This window comes from Rhincodon typus, chromosome 7, assembly GCF_021869965.1.
Source record: "Rhincodon typus isolate 14 chromosome 7, sRhiTyp1.1, whole genome shotgun sequence".
In the NCBI taxonomy this organism is placed as follows: domain Eukaryota; kingdom Metazoa; phylum Chordata; class Chondrichthyes; order Orectolobiformes; family Rhincodontidae; genus Rhincodon; species Rhincodon typus.
Window position 1 is genome coordinate 11,886,134 of NC_063338.1, and position 12,150 is coordinate 11,898,283.

The window sequence follows — 12,150 nt, forward strand, 5'->3', positions numbered from 1 at the left end:
CTGCTGTGTTCATCCAGCTCTACACCTTGTTGTCCCATTTTATCGCCTGGCTGCCTGAACACACATTGATTGACACGTTTCCTTTGTTACAACAGTGACCACAGTTCAAATGCACTTCATTTGCAGTTAGGTTCTTTAGGACATCTCAATATTGTGAATGATGCTATGGAAGTGGAAACTATTTCTTGTAGAACTTGCTGATTTTCTTTCTTGCCAATTGACGAAAAATGGTCAATTCAGCACAGATATTGAACATGGGATTTTACTAATCTGGTGGATGTACTTAGCCTGGTACCATAACCGGCTGAGTTAGTTTATATTCTGTGGAGACCGTGGAGAGAGGAAAGGGCTCAGAAAGGGTTACAACCAGGATAATAACAGGTTGTGAATATTAGAAAACTTCCTCATCTGCCTCCTGATTTATTTCAAATTAGATTCTAAATGCACACTGTCTGACGTAATAAAGGAGCCGGATTCTGATAAATCCGTAACTTATTTAATGGGAAATGTAATGCTCAAATCATAATTTCTATAAACTAGGGATTAAAACTGCCAATTTTCAAATTCTTTATAGCACAGCTTATTTAATCACCCATCCAACAGCTCAGTTTAATCAAAGACAACAGAAAGCCCTGAAGAAAGATTATATTTCATTTCAGAATGGTTTGGACTGCTCTATAGCATTGCCATTATTATTTGAAGTCTGTCAGGATACTGACTGTACCTGATGCGCTTAGCATTAAAGGACCTGATACACTTAAAAGACACAATAATGAAGAAGGGATTCAAACAATGGTGAACCAACAGCCAGTTTTACACTGCATCCCTGTAATTGCTGATTCCTGTCTCCAATTTAAAATTCTCATTTTTATGTTCAAATCCCTTCATAGCTTCATGCCTCCCCATTAGTGAAACCTTCTTCAGTCCTACAACCCGACTGGGATCTCTTTCTTCCCCTATTTCTGGCCTACTGCAAATCCCCAATTCCACCGTCTCACTCTCACCATTGGCAAAGAATTCCCTCCCTAAGTTGCTCATGTTGCTCCTTTTCTTCTTAAGGACGGTCCTTAAAATCTACCTCTGTAACAAAGCTATCATATTTTCCTGTCAAACTCCTGAGAAGCAACTTGGCATGTTTTACTACATGAAAGGCATTACATAAATACAAATTGCAGTTAGTGTCTGATATTCTTTCCTAATGAGTTGACATTGCATTGAGACTCGTAATTTATTACTCCCCATTTTGAGTTACCACCATGGTCAGATTTCACCCCTTGTACCTCCTGGTATTTAAAGAAAATACTTCACTGAACTTCCGACAGCATTGCTCAAGCTTGTTTCCAGTGGGAAGTGTGAAAACTGTGCCCCAGTGAGTAGCACTTGCACATCCATGTTAGAAGGCTGTGGGTTCAGGCCTCACTCTAAAGAACTGAGCACTTCAATGCAGAAGCAACAAACTCGGAGATGAAGTCATTCTTTTTGATTAGATGTCAACCCCCTGAGATGGATGTAAAAAGATTTGAAACAAATCATCTAGGCTTTATCATGTTGCTGATTTTGGTAGCTTGCTGTGCACAAATTGATTGCTGTATTATCCTACAATACATCAGTGACTACACATCAAAAATACTTAATTGGCTGAAAAGTATGTTAGCATATTCTGAGGTTGTGAATGGTGCTTGTAAATAGAAGTCTCTTTTCAACTGCAAATGTCCATCATGCCTTGAAAACCAATGTCCTACATGTGCAAAGTCAGGCATTTGCAGATACTGATGATCTCCCATTGACTGGAAGAGGCTAATTACAAATGCTTGTAAATTCAAGACAATGATGTCTTTTCTTAAAGGATTGTGTTACATTTGTAACAAAATGTGGAATGCTATGCCTTGTGTGTGCTATCAGGTGTGTGATAAGACTGTTATAGATAAAACACTAGTGATCACAGTAGGGAGAGTATTCTGACACACTGTGCCATTGACTGAATCCTTGACTGCACTTGCTATCATATAATTTTACAACACAGAGGGAAGCCTGCTACAGCTCTCTGAAGGAGCTACCCACTTAGTTCAATTCCCCAATTCTTTCTCCAAATTCTGTTCATGCTAATTTCACCTCATGTTCAGCTCCCTGTAAACATAAGGTCAACGAAAACTCTTCCATCTATGTCCTAGCTCGCACCAAGCCCGCTGCCCTACACTGGTTCCCAGTTTAGCAATGCCTTAATTTTAAAATTCACACCCTTGTTTTGGAATCTCTCCACGGCCTCACTCCTCCCTGTCTGTATAATGTCCTCCAGCTCTCGGGTCACTGAAGAACCCTGTGCTCATTCAGTTCCAGCCGATACACCTTCTGAATTCAAATTGCTCCTGCCAAGTCCCTAAATTCTGGAAGCCTCTCCTTCAACCTTTCCACCTGTCTTTCCTCATTTAAGATGCTCCCTAGAATCTATCTTTCTGATCAAGCTTTTGGTCATCTGCACTTAGGTACCCTCATGAAGCTCAATGTGTAAGTTTGCTCGATAATTCAGCTGTGAAACATCCTTACTATCTCTGAAACATCCTTAGTGTCTTTGATGTGGTAAAATGTCATGTAAATATAAACTGGTGCTGATATACACTTCTATAAAAAAATGTTAGGGGCTTTGTTTTTGTTTATGTGCTTTATAGTGGATTTGTTCCTAAGTGCTTTTATAGATATGAGCGAAGGAGATGCTAAATGAAAGATTTTCAATGATACAGCACCTTTCACAACTTTAGGTTGTCCCAAAGTGCTTTACAGCCAATGAAGTACTTTTGATCAGTTGTCATTTGATATGTAGGGAAACAAAGCTCTCAATCTGTCTGCAACAAGGTCCCGCACATAATGTTACTCTAGTGGGGAGGCGATGACCTAGTGGTATTGTCGCTGGACTGTTAATCCAGGGACCCAGATAACACTATGGGGACCTGGGTTCAAATCCCCCATGGCAGATGGTGGAATTTGAATTCAATAAATATTTGGGATTAAGAATCTAATGATGACCATAAATCCATTGTTGCTTGTCGGGAAAAACCCACCTGGTTCATTAATTTCCTTGAGGAAAGGAAACTGCTGTCCTTACTTGGTGTGGCCTACATGTGACTTCAGACCCACAGCAATGTGGTTGACTCTTAACTGCCCTCTGGGGAGGGCAATGGGCAAAAAATGCTGCGTAGTCAGCGACGCCCTCATCCTATGAATGAATAAAGGAGCTAAATCATCTGTTAGTAGTGCTTTTGGTTGAGGGATAAATATTTGTGCGCAGTATGGAAGAGGACATTTTTGCTGTTTTTCCAAATAGTACCTTTGCAACTTTAGTGTCCACTTGTGAAGACAGGTAGCACCATCACTTAATGTCTCACTTAAAAGTCAGCCCCTCCAACTGTGCACCATTTGCACGATCAAAATATTGTAAGTCTCTAGAGTGGGACATTTTTTTTGCAATGTGCAGACCCTACAAATTATTCTGCATGGCCAAGCATGGACAGTATCTTTCAGGGTTCAACCTTTGCTTGTCCTGTGCGGGATCTTTTGGGTTGTTCTGTGGCCACACGACTGTGCTGCATAAAAAGAACGTTTAGACATGAATCTGTGACCTTCTGATTTAAGGACATGCGTGAACATCACAGGGCAGAAAGGGGTTAGCAAAAACCAACCTCTCTCAAGCTAAAGGTGCTCTGCAGTTGACGGAAGCCTGAGAGGAGGTTGCTTAGCAACCTCAGTCTATGAAGTGATTCTGTGTAGTGCACTGGAGATCTAAGTGAGAGCAAGGAAATAAATGCATAAAGTGGAAGAGATTGCAAGAGGTAAAATGAGCATATTATATATTAGGTTTTTTTGACGCACCTGAATCTGGTAACTGTGTCACTGCATGATCAACTTGCCATCAAACCCATACTCAATATCTCTGCACCACTGATTTTAAAATTCTCATGCATGTTTTCAAATTTCTTCATGGTCTTATACTTCCTACCTATAACTTCCTCCCGCTCTACAGCTCTCCTAGATCTCTGCAGTTTGCAGTTGTGTTTTCCTGTGCATCAGAGATTTTTATTGCTTTGCCATTGGCAGCCTTACCTTCAGCTATTTAGTCAGAAATCACACGACGCCAGGTTATAGTCCAGCAGGTTTATTTGAAAACACAAGCTTTCAGAGCCTCAGTCCTTCTTCAGGCATTAGTGAGAGAGGTAGTATCAGACATAGAATATATAAGTAAAAGATCAAAGGTTCACACCATTGATGAGGATGTACTAAACAAATCTAAGATGCTGTTAAACCTTTAATCGGTTAGAAGGTTTTAATTGATTAATATGTGTATGTAAATCCACAAATTCCTTTCAAGTCAGGGTCCTGAGAGAACTAAAGGTTTTATCAGTATTAAAAAGAGGTGACATTTCAGATCAGACAATGCATGTTAGCTGTGAGACTTTGTTTAGAATCTGTTTGTGTTTCAGTTTAGAGTCAGACTAGTTTTATTTCTAAAATAGGAATTGAAAAACACCCTATTGACTGGCTGTCTATAAATTGTGTGCTTTCTGAACAAAATAAAATGTATCTGCAAATATAAATTCACCCCATAGATTCACGTGTGGTTGTGGTTTGTGTGTGTGAGAGTGTAAAGTGTGGTGGGGTCATCTGTAGTGTGACATGAACCCAAGATCCCAGTTGAGGCCGTCCTCATAGGTACTGAACTTGGCTATCAGCCTCTGCTTGGTGACTCTGTGTTCTTGTGTATCCCAAAGTCCGTCTTGGAGGATGTTTACCCAAAGATGTGAGGCCGAATGTCCTTGACCGCTGAAGTACTCCCTCACTGGGAGGGAACATTCCTGTCTGGCAATTGTTGCACGGTGTCCATTCATCCATTGTCATAGTGTCTGCATGGTTTCGCCAATGTACCATGCCTTGGGGCATCCTTGCCTGCAGCGTATGAGATAGACAATGTTGGCCAAGTCACATGAGTATCTGCCATGCACGTGGTGAGTGGTGTTCCTACAAGTTAAACTCTGCAATGCCTTCCCTGAATTTCTCCACCTTTTTAACTTGTTCTCCTTCTAACACTATCTTTACAATTTTCCTCTTTGACAAAGCCTTTGATCAACTGTTCTGGATATCTCCTGATGAAGCTCAGTGTCAGATTTTGCTCCCCCTCTGACATGAACCACAGAATCATACAGTAAAGAAGAATCCCTTCAGCCCATCGACTTTGTACCAACAGAACAATGAGACGGTCTGATAACTGAAGACACACTTGTTAAACCTCAGCAAAAAGACCTTAGTAGGCAGCACGGTGGCTCAGTGGTTAGCACTGCTGCCTCACAGCGCCAGGGACCCAGGTTCCACCCTCGGGCGACCGTCTGTGTGGAGTTTGCACATTCTCCCCGTGTCTGCGTGGGTTTCCGTTGGGTGCTCCAGTTTCCTCCCACAGTCAAAGATGTGCAGGCTAGGTGGATTGGCCATGGGAAATTACCCAAAGTGTTCAGGGATGTGTAGGTTAGGTGTGTTAGCCATGGGAAGTACAGGGTTACAGGGATAGGGTAGGGGAAGGGTCTGGGTGGGATGCTGTTGGGACAGTCGGTGTGAACTTGTTGGGCTGTAGGCATTCTAAGAATCTAAGGACAGCGGTCTTACTGTATCCCTCCGCACAGAGTCCTGGATCTTGGAATGTGCCAGTCTGCAACACTCAGTCGAGGTCCACTCTTTACAATGGAAAACCAACAGGTTTCAGACAGACCAAAGAGCATCTTTCACTGAATGAATGGTCCTCCAAGTGCAGTCAATGTTTGTCTCAGTGTGAGTCTTCAGGAACAGACCATGGAGCACAGAGTCCTGCGCCATGGAGCTGCTCGGGATGATCTTCGACAAAAACCACTTCGTCTTTCTCCAGATCTTCTTTGCAAAGGCACGTTCCAGAAGGAGTTGTGTGAAAGTCTCTTCGCCTGCACAGCTGTTTCGAGGGCAGCATTGAAGCCATCGGATAGAACGATTACAGAGAAGAAAGAGGCCATTCGGCCTGACTTGTCTGTGCCAGCTCTCTGTAAAAGCATCTCAGCTGATCCTAGTCCTCCAACAAATCAGTGTGGCTTTGTTTTGAGCACCTAATCTGGGAGTAAGTTCATCAGGTTAGACTGGCTTAGGCTTTCCAGAATTGGAACATTATTTTCTAAGTATCTGCTTTGAGCAAAAACTCAGGAACAAAGGACTGGAGCTGATTAAAACAAAAAAAATTGTCATATTCTTTAAACTTTTTTTGCTGATTGTTAAAATAGTGGGGATGAGACTGAGGTACCAATCAAGCAACCAAGAACTTATTTGCTTTCCATCTGCCATAGAAAGACAGTACACTCAAGGATACATAGACCAACATCCAGTGGTGAGAGTGGAGGACGGTGATGAGAGGTCAAGTGAGGAAATATCCTGGTTTACACCCAACCAGAGTTGGCAACTTTGTAGAGTGATGGGAAAAATTGCAACATTGCTGGAGTTGTTGGGCTGAGGCTCCATCTTTCCCTTCTGCTTTGTTGGGCAGGCATTTGTTCCCAGATTATTGTTCAAAAGTTAAAGATTTGAGATTCCTCTCACAGGGTCAAAGCATTGCATGCTCATTTGTTCCTCCAGAGATTTGCACACATAATCGTGGCAGCTAGTCTTGGTGAAGTGCTGAGGGAGTGCTGTACTGGCAGAGAAGGCACCATCTGTGGTTTTCATCTGCCTTCTCAGGTGACCTTAAATAATTCCACATTTATATGCTGAAGAAGATGAGGAGGTCATGGCCAATAATTAACCATCTAAAAACATCTAATATAGATTATCCAGCCATTATCATATGGCAGTCTGTGTAATCTAACTGTGAAAATTTACTGCCTGTTTAGTGTTACAACAGTTACAACACTTCAGACATAACCACTGGCTATAAGGCACATTGGGAGGTAATGGAGGGTGCTATATAGATGTTAGTTTTTCTTCATCTCAGGGCAGTTTTACAATGGCTCTAGTGTAGAATAGGTACTACTTTTGACTTCATGGTAGTCATTGCACTCAAGATAATTCATCTTGGGCAGCTGTAAGTGTTTCTACACAAATGAGAGACCACATTAATCCATATATTATTTTATGTTGTTAGCAGTAAAAGATCACATCTTTTCTTTATTTTTCTGTATTTTTAATTGTGGACTGAGGTAAGAACAGAACTGTCTTAAAAATTAAGGATTGCTGCATGTGTTGAAAGCTAATGCAGAAAGAGGCCTTTCAGTTCATTGAGTCTGCACCAAACCTCCAAACAGCATCCCATCCAGACCCACCCATAACACAGCATGCGGTTTTTAACTATTGCTAACCCACCTAGCCTGCACATCTTTGGACTGTGGGAGGAAACCGGGTCTTGTCCCCTCAGGATCTTGTATTTTTCAATTAAGTCAGCTCTGACTTTTCTAAACTCAAAGGGATACAGGTCTAACCTTTCCTCATAAGGAAATTCGCTCAAACCAGGTATTAGTCCAGCAAATCTTCCCTGAAATGCTTTCAACATATTAACTTCCTTCCACAAATATGATGACCCGTGTTGTACACAGTATTAAAATTGCGGTCTCACCAATGCCCTGCTTAACTGTAGCGTAACGCCCCTACTCTTGCATCCAATTCCCCTTGCAATAAACCATAACACTCTATTAGATCTCCTGTTCACTTGCTGTATCTGCATACTAATGATTGTATGAATGATTGGTGATTGATGCACTAGGACACCCAAATGTCTCTGCATCTCAGAGTTCTGCAATCTCTCACCATTTAAATAATGTGCTCCTTTTACATTCTTCCTGACAAAATGAACAATTTCCCACATTGTACTCCAGTTTGCCAGATCTTTGTCCATTCGCTTAACCTATCTAAATCCCTTTGTAGGCCCTTTAGGTCCTCTTCACAACTCACTTTCCTACCTATCTTTGTGTCATCAGCAAATTTAGCTACCATACCTTCGATCTCTTTATTCAGATCATTGAATAGAATGTAGAGTTGACGCACAGCACTGACCTCTGTGGCACAGCACTTGTGTCATCCTACCAGCCTGAAAAAAAGACCTACTTATTCATATACTGTGTTTCCTGTTAGCCAGCCATTTTTTATCCATGCTAATATGTTACTTCCAACACCATGAGATTTAATTTTCTGCAATAATCTTTGATGTGGCACCTTACCAAATGCCTTCATAGAATCCCTACAGTGTGGAGAGAGACCCTTCAACCCAACAAGTCCACACTGACCCTCAGAGCACCAACCCAGACCCATCTCCCTATAACCCACCTAATCTACACATCCCTGAACACTACAGGCAATTTAGCATGGGCAATCTATTTAGCCTGCACATCTTTGGACTGTGGGAGGAAACTGGAGCACCTGAAGGAAACCCACGCAGACACAGGGAGAAAGTGCAAACTCCACACAGACAGTCGCCCAAGGGTGGAATCAAACCCAGGCTCCTGGTGCTATGAGGCAGTAGTGCTAACCACTGAGCCGCCGTGCCGCCCTTTCAAGTGTTTGAGCAGCAGTTGAAGCTGCTGTTCATAGATCCCTACAGTGTGGAAGAAGGCTATTCAGCCCATCAAGTTCACACTGACCCTCCAAACAGCATCCCATCCACTACCCTATCTCTGTATTTCCCACCCTAAACTATGGGCAATTTAGCATAGCCAATCCACCTAAACTGCACATCTTTGGACTATGGGAAGAAACCAGAGCACCCAGAGGAAATCCTGAACCCAGTGCAGACACAGGGAGAACATGCAAACTCCATACAGATTGTCATCTGAAGCTGGAATTGAACCCAGATCCCTGGTGTTGTGAGGCAACAGTGCTAACCACTAAGCTACTGTGCTGCCTTCTGGAAATCTAAATATAATACATCCACTGGTTCCTCTTTATTTAAATTACTTGAAAGAACTCCACTAAATTAGTTAAACATGATTTTTTTGTCTTTGACAGAGCCATGTTGGGTCTCCCTGGTTACCTTGAATTTATTCAAGTGCGCTGTAATAATGCCTTTAACAATAACTTGTAACATTTTCCCTATGTAAGATCTTCAGTTAACTGGCCTGTAGTTTCCTGCTTTCTGCCTTCCTCCCTTTTCTAATAAAGGAGTTACATTAGCAATTTTCCAATCTAGAGGAACCTTCCCTGAACATAATGATTTTTGGAAAATTAAAAACAACATATCAACTTTTTCACTGACAACTTCTTTTAAGACCCTAGGATGAAATCCATCGGGAGGTGGGGGCTTGTCAACTTGCAGTTTCAAAAATTTACTCGCACTACTTCCCTAGAATTTTCTTGAGTTCCTCACTCATTTTTAATTCCTGATTTACAGCTATTTCCAGGATGCTATTTGCATGCTGTCTGGTGAAGACTGACACAAAATATCTGTTCAATTCATCTGCCATCTCTATATCTTCCAATACTAATTCCCCAGACTCATTTTCTATAAGCCCAACGTTTACTTTATTAGCTGTTTTGTTTTAAATATCTGAAGAAACATTTCCTACCCGTTCTTATATTTTTGATTAGCTTTCTGTTGTACTTTTCCAGAATTATAAGTCTTTCATTTGAGTTTTATACTATCTTTGACTTTTTTTTTAAGTTAACCACAGATGCAGGTACATCCTTTGGAATCTGTCTTATTTGTTGGAATACCTCTAATCTGTGCTTTCTGGAACATCCCCTTCAATATTTGCCATTGCATCTCTATTGACTTATCTCTTATTTTAAACTGCCAGTTCACTATCGCCAGTTTTGCTTTCATGCCTTCATAATCGTTCCTGTTCAATTCAAAATTGAAGTGTTGGACTCACTCTTCTCTCTCTTAAACTGTGTGTAAAATTCAATCATATTATGTTTGATGTTATCAAGGGATGCTTTCACTATGAGGTCAATAATTAAACCTGTCTCACTAATCAAAAGCAGGTGTAGTGTAGCCTGTTTGGTGCCATAAGATGCTGGTCTAAGAAACTGTCCCAAAAGCATTCAATTAATTCCTCCTTGAGACTAATTTTTCTCATCTGATTTTTCCAGTCTATATGTAGGCTAAAAGCCCATATGATATCTGTTGTACCCTTCTATAAACTTCCATTATTTATTCCTTGATGTCTCTGTCTTAGACGTGGTTACTGTTAGAGAGCCCATACACAATCTCCATAATTGACCTCTTGCCTTAAATATTCCCAATCTCTACCCAGACTGCTTCTATATCCTGAGGTAGTAGGAACTGCAGATGCTGGAGAATCTGAGATATACAAGGTGTAGAGCTGGATGAACACAGCAGGCCAAGCAGCATCAGAGGAGCAGGAAGGCTGACGTTTCGGGCCTAGACCCTTCTTCAGAAATGGGGGAGGGGAAGGGGGTTCTGAAATAAATAGGGAGAGAGGGGTAGGCGGATAGAGGAGAAGATAGGTGGAGAGGAGACAGACAGGTCAAAGAGGCGGGGATGGAGCCAGTAAAGGTGAGTGTAGGTGGGGAGGTAGGGAGGAGATAGGTCAGTCCAGGGAGGACGGACAGGTCAAGGGGGCGGGATGAGGTTAGTAGGTAGGAGATGGGGGTGGGGCTTTAGGTGGGAGGAAGGACAGGTTAAGGAAGCGGGGACGAGCTGGGCTGGTTTTGGGATGCTGTAGGGGGAGGGGAGATTTTGAAGCTTGTGAAGTCCACATTGCGAGTGTATGTTTCAGGAGTCGCAGAGAGAAATGCTTCTGAAGGATCTCAATGTTCTGAATGTAGACATTGTCACGGTTGGGGCCAAATTGGGAAGGCCTGAATGTGGACTGTAGTCCATTGGGGATGATCTGGTTCCGTAGGCAGGTACTAAGAAAGGTGATGTGGCTGTCGTACCTGGTTTGCTTCAGGACGTGGTCGAGCAGTTTCAAGGCCGAAGAGATTACAAGAGAGTTGCAGTGGGAGAGAGATCTACTGAGGTTTTTCCGGAGGTAGGAGGGTAACTTCTTCAGGGTAGGCATCCTTAGAAGAGGCTTCGCAGTGGGGTTAAAATTGTTTCAGAGATAGTAGGAACTGCAGATGCTGGACAATCTGAGATATATGAGATGTAGAGCTGTGAGAACATAGCAGGCCAAGCAGCATCAGAGGAGCAGGAAGGCTGATGTGTCTGTCTCCTCTCCACCTATCTTATCCTCTATCCATCTTCTATCCGCCTCCCCCTCTCTCCCTATTTATTTCAGAACCCCCTTCCCCTCCCCCATTTCTGAAGAAGGGTCTAGGCCCGAAACGTCAGCCTTCCTGCTCCTCTGATGCTGCTTGGCCTGCTGTGTTCATCCTGCTTCTATATCCTGATTTCCTGAATTAAGGTCATCCCTCCCTATTGCACTAATATCATCTTTAATAAAGGCAGCAACTGCTCCACCACCCTTTAGCCACTGCTTGTCCTTTCTAAATGTCACCGACAATATTCAGGAACCAATCTGGGTAATTAAAGCGCCATGTCTCAGTCACTTATTTATCTGAATGTGTACTAAGAGTTCATTTGTTTTGCTTTAATTGCTACATGCATTCAAATACAGTGCCTTACGTTTTGTCCTTTCATTATTTTTTGTAATCCCTAGTCATATCTACTGATATGCGTTTTAGATCTGTATTCTCTATCTCTTCCTGTCATTGTCAGTTTATCATTTTCCATATTAATTCCTTCCTCTGTTGCATTTTTCCCACTCTTTTATTCATCATAATTTTCCAAATTTGGGCCCTTGCCTCAACTATTAAGTTTAAACCTGCTCTACTTCCCTAGTTATGCGGCTCACAAGTGCACCAGTCCCTGCTCAGTTCAGGTGTAGATCGTCCCATCAGCATAGATACCACTTTCCCCATTATCAGTGGCCCATGAACCAGAACTCATTTCTCCCACACCAGTCTCTCAGCCTCTCCTGCTGTCTGCCCATCTCTCCTCATTTAAGATGCTTCTTAAAACCTACACCTTTGATCAAGCAGATGGCGACCTGTCTTCAAAACTGTTCAGAGATAGTAGGAACTGCAGATGCTGGAGAATCTGAGATAACAAGGTGTACAGCTGGATGAACACAGCAGGCCAAGCAGCATCAGAGGAGCAGGAAGGCTGACATTTCAGGCCTAGACCCTTCTTCAGAAATC

General features: G+C 42.3%; 1 protein-coding gene across 5 annotated transcripts in view; it reads left to right on the plus strand.

The window, feature by feature from the left end:
- Positions 1 to 12,150, plus strand: part of creb1b (cAMP responsive element binding protein 1b) — a 62,866-nt gene that overhangs the window by 4,594 nt on the left and 46,122 nt on the right. The window lies entirely within an intron of this gene.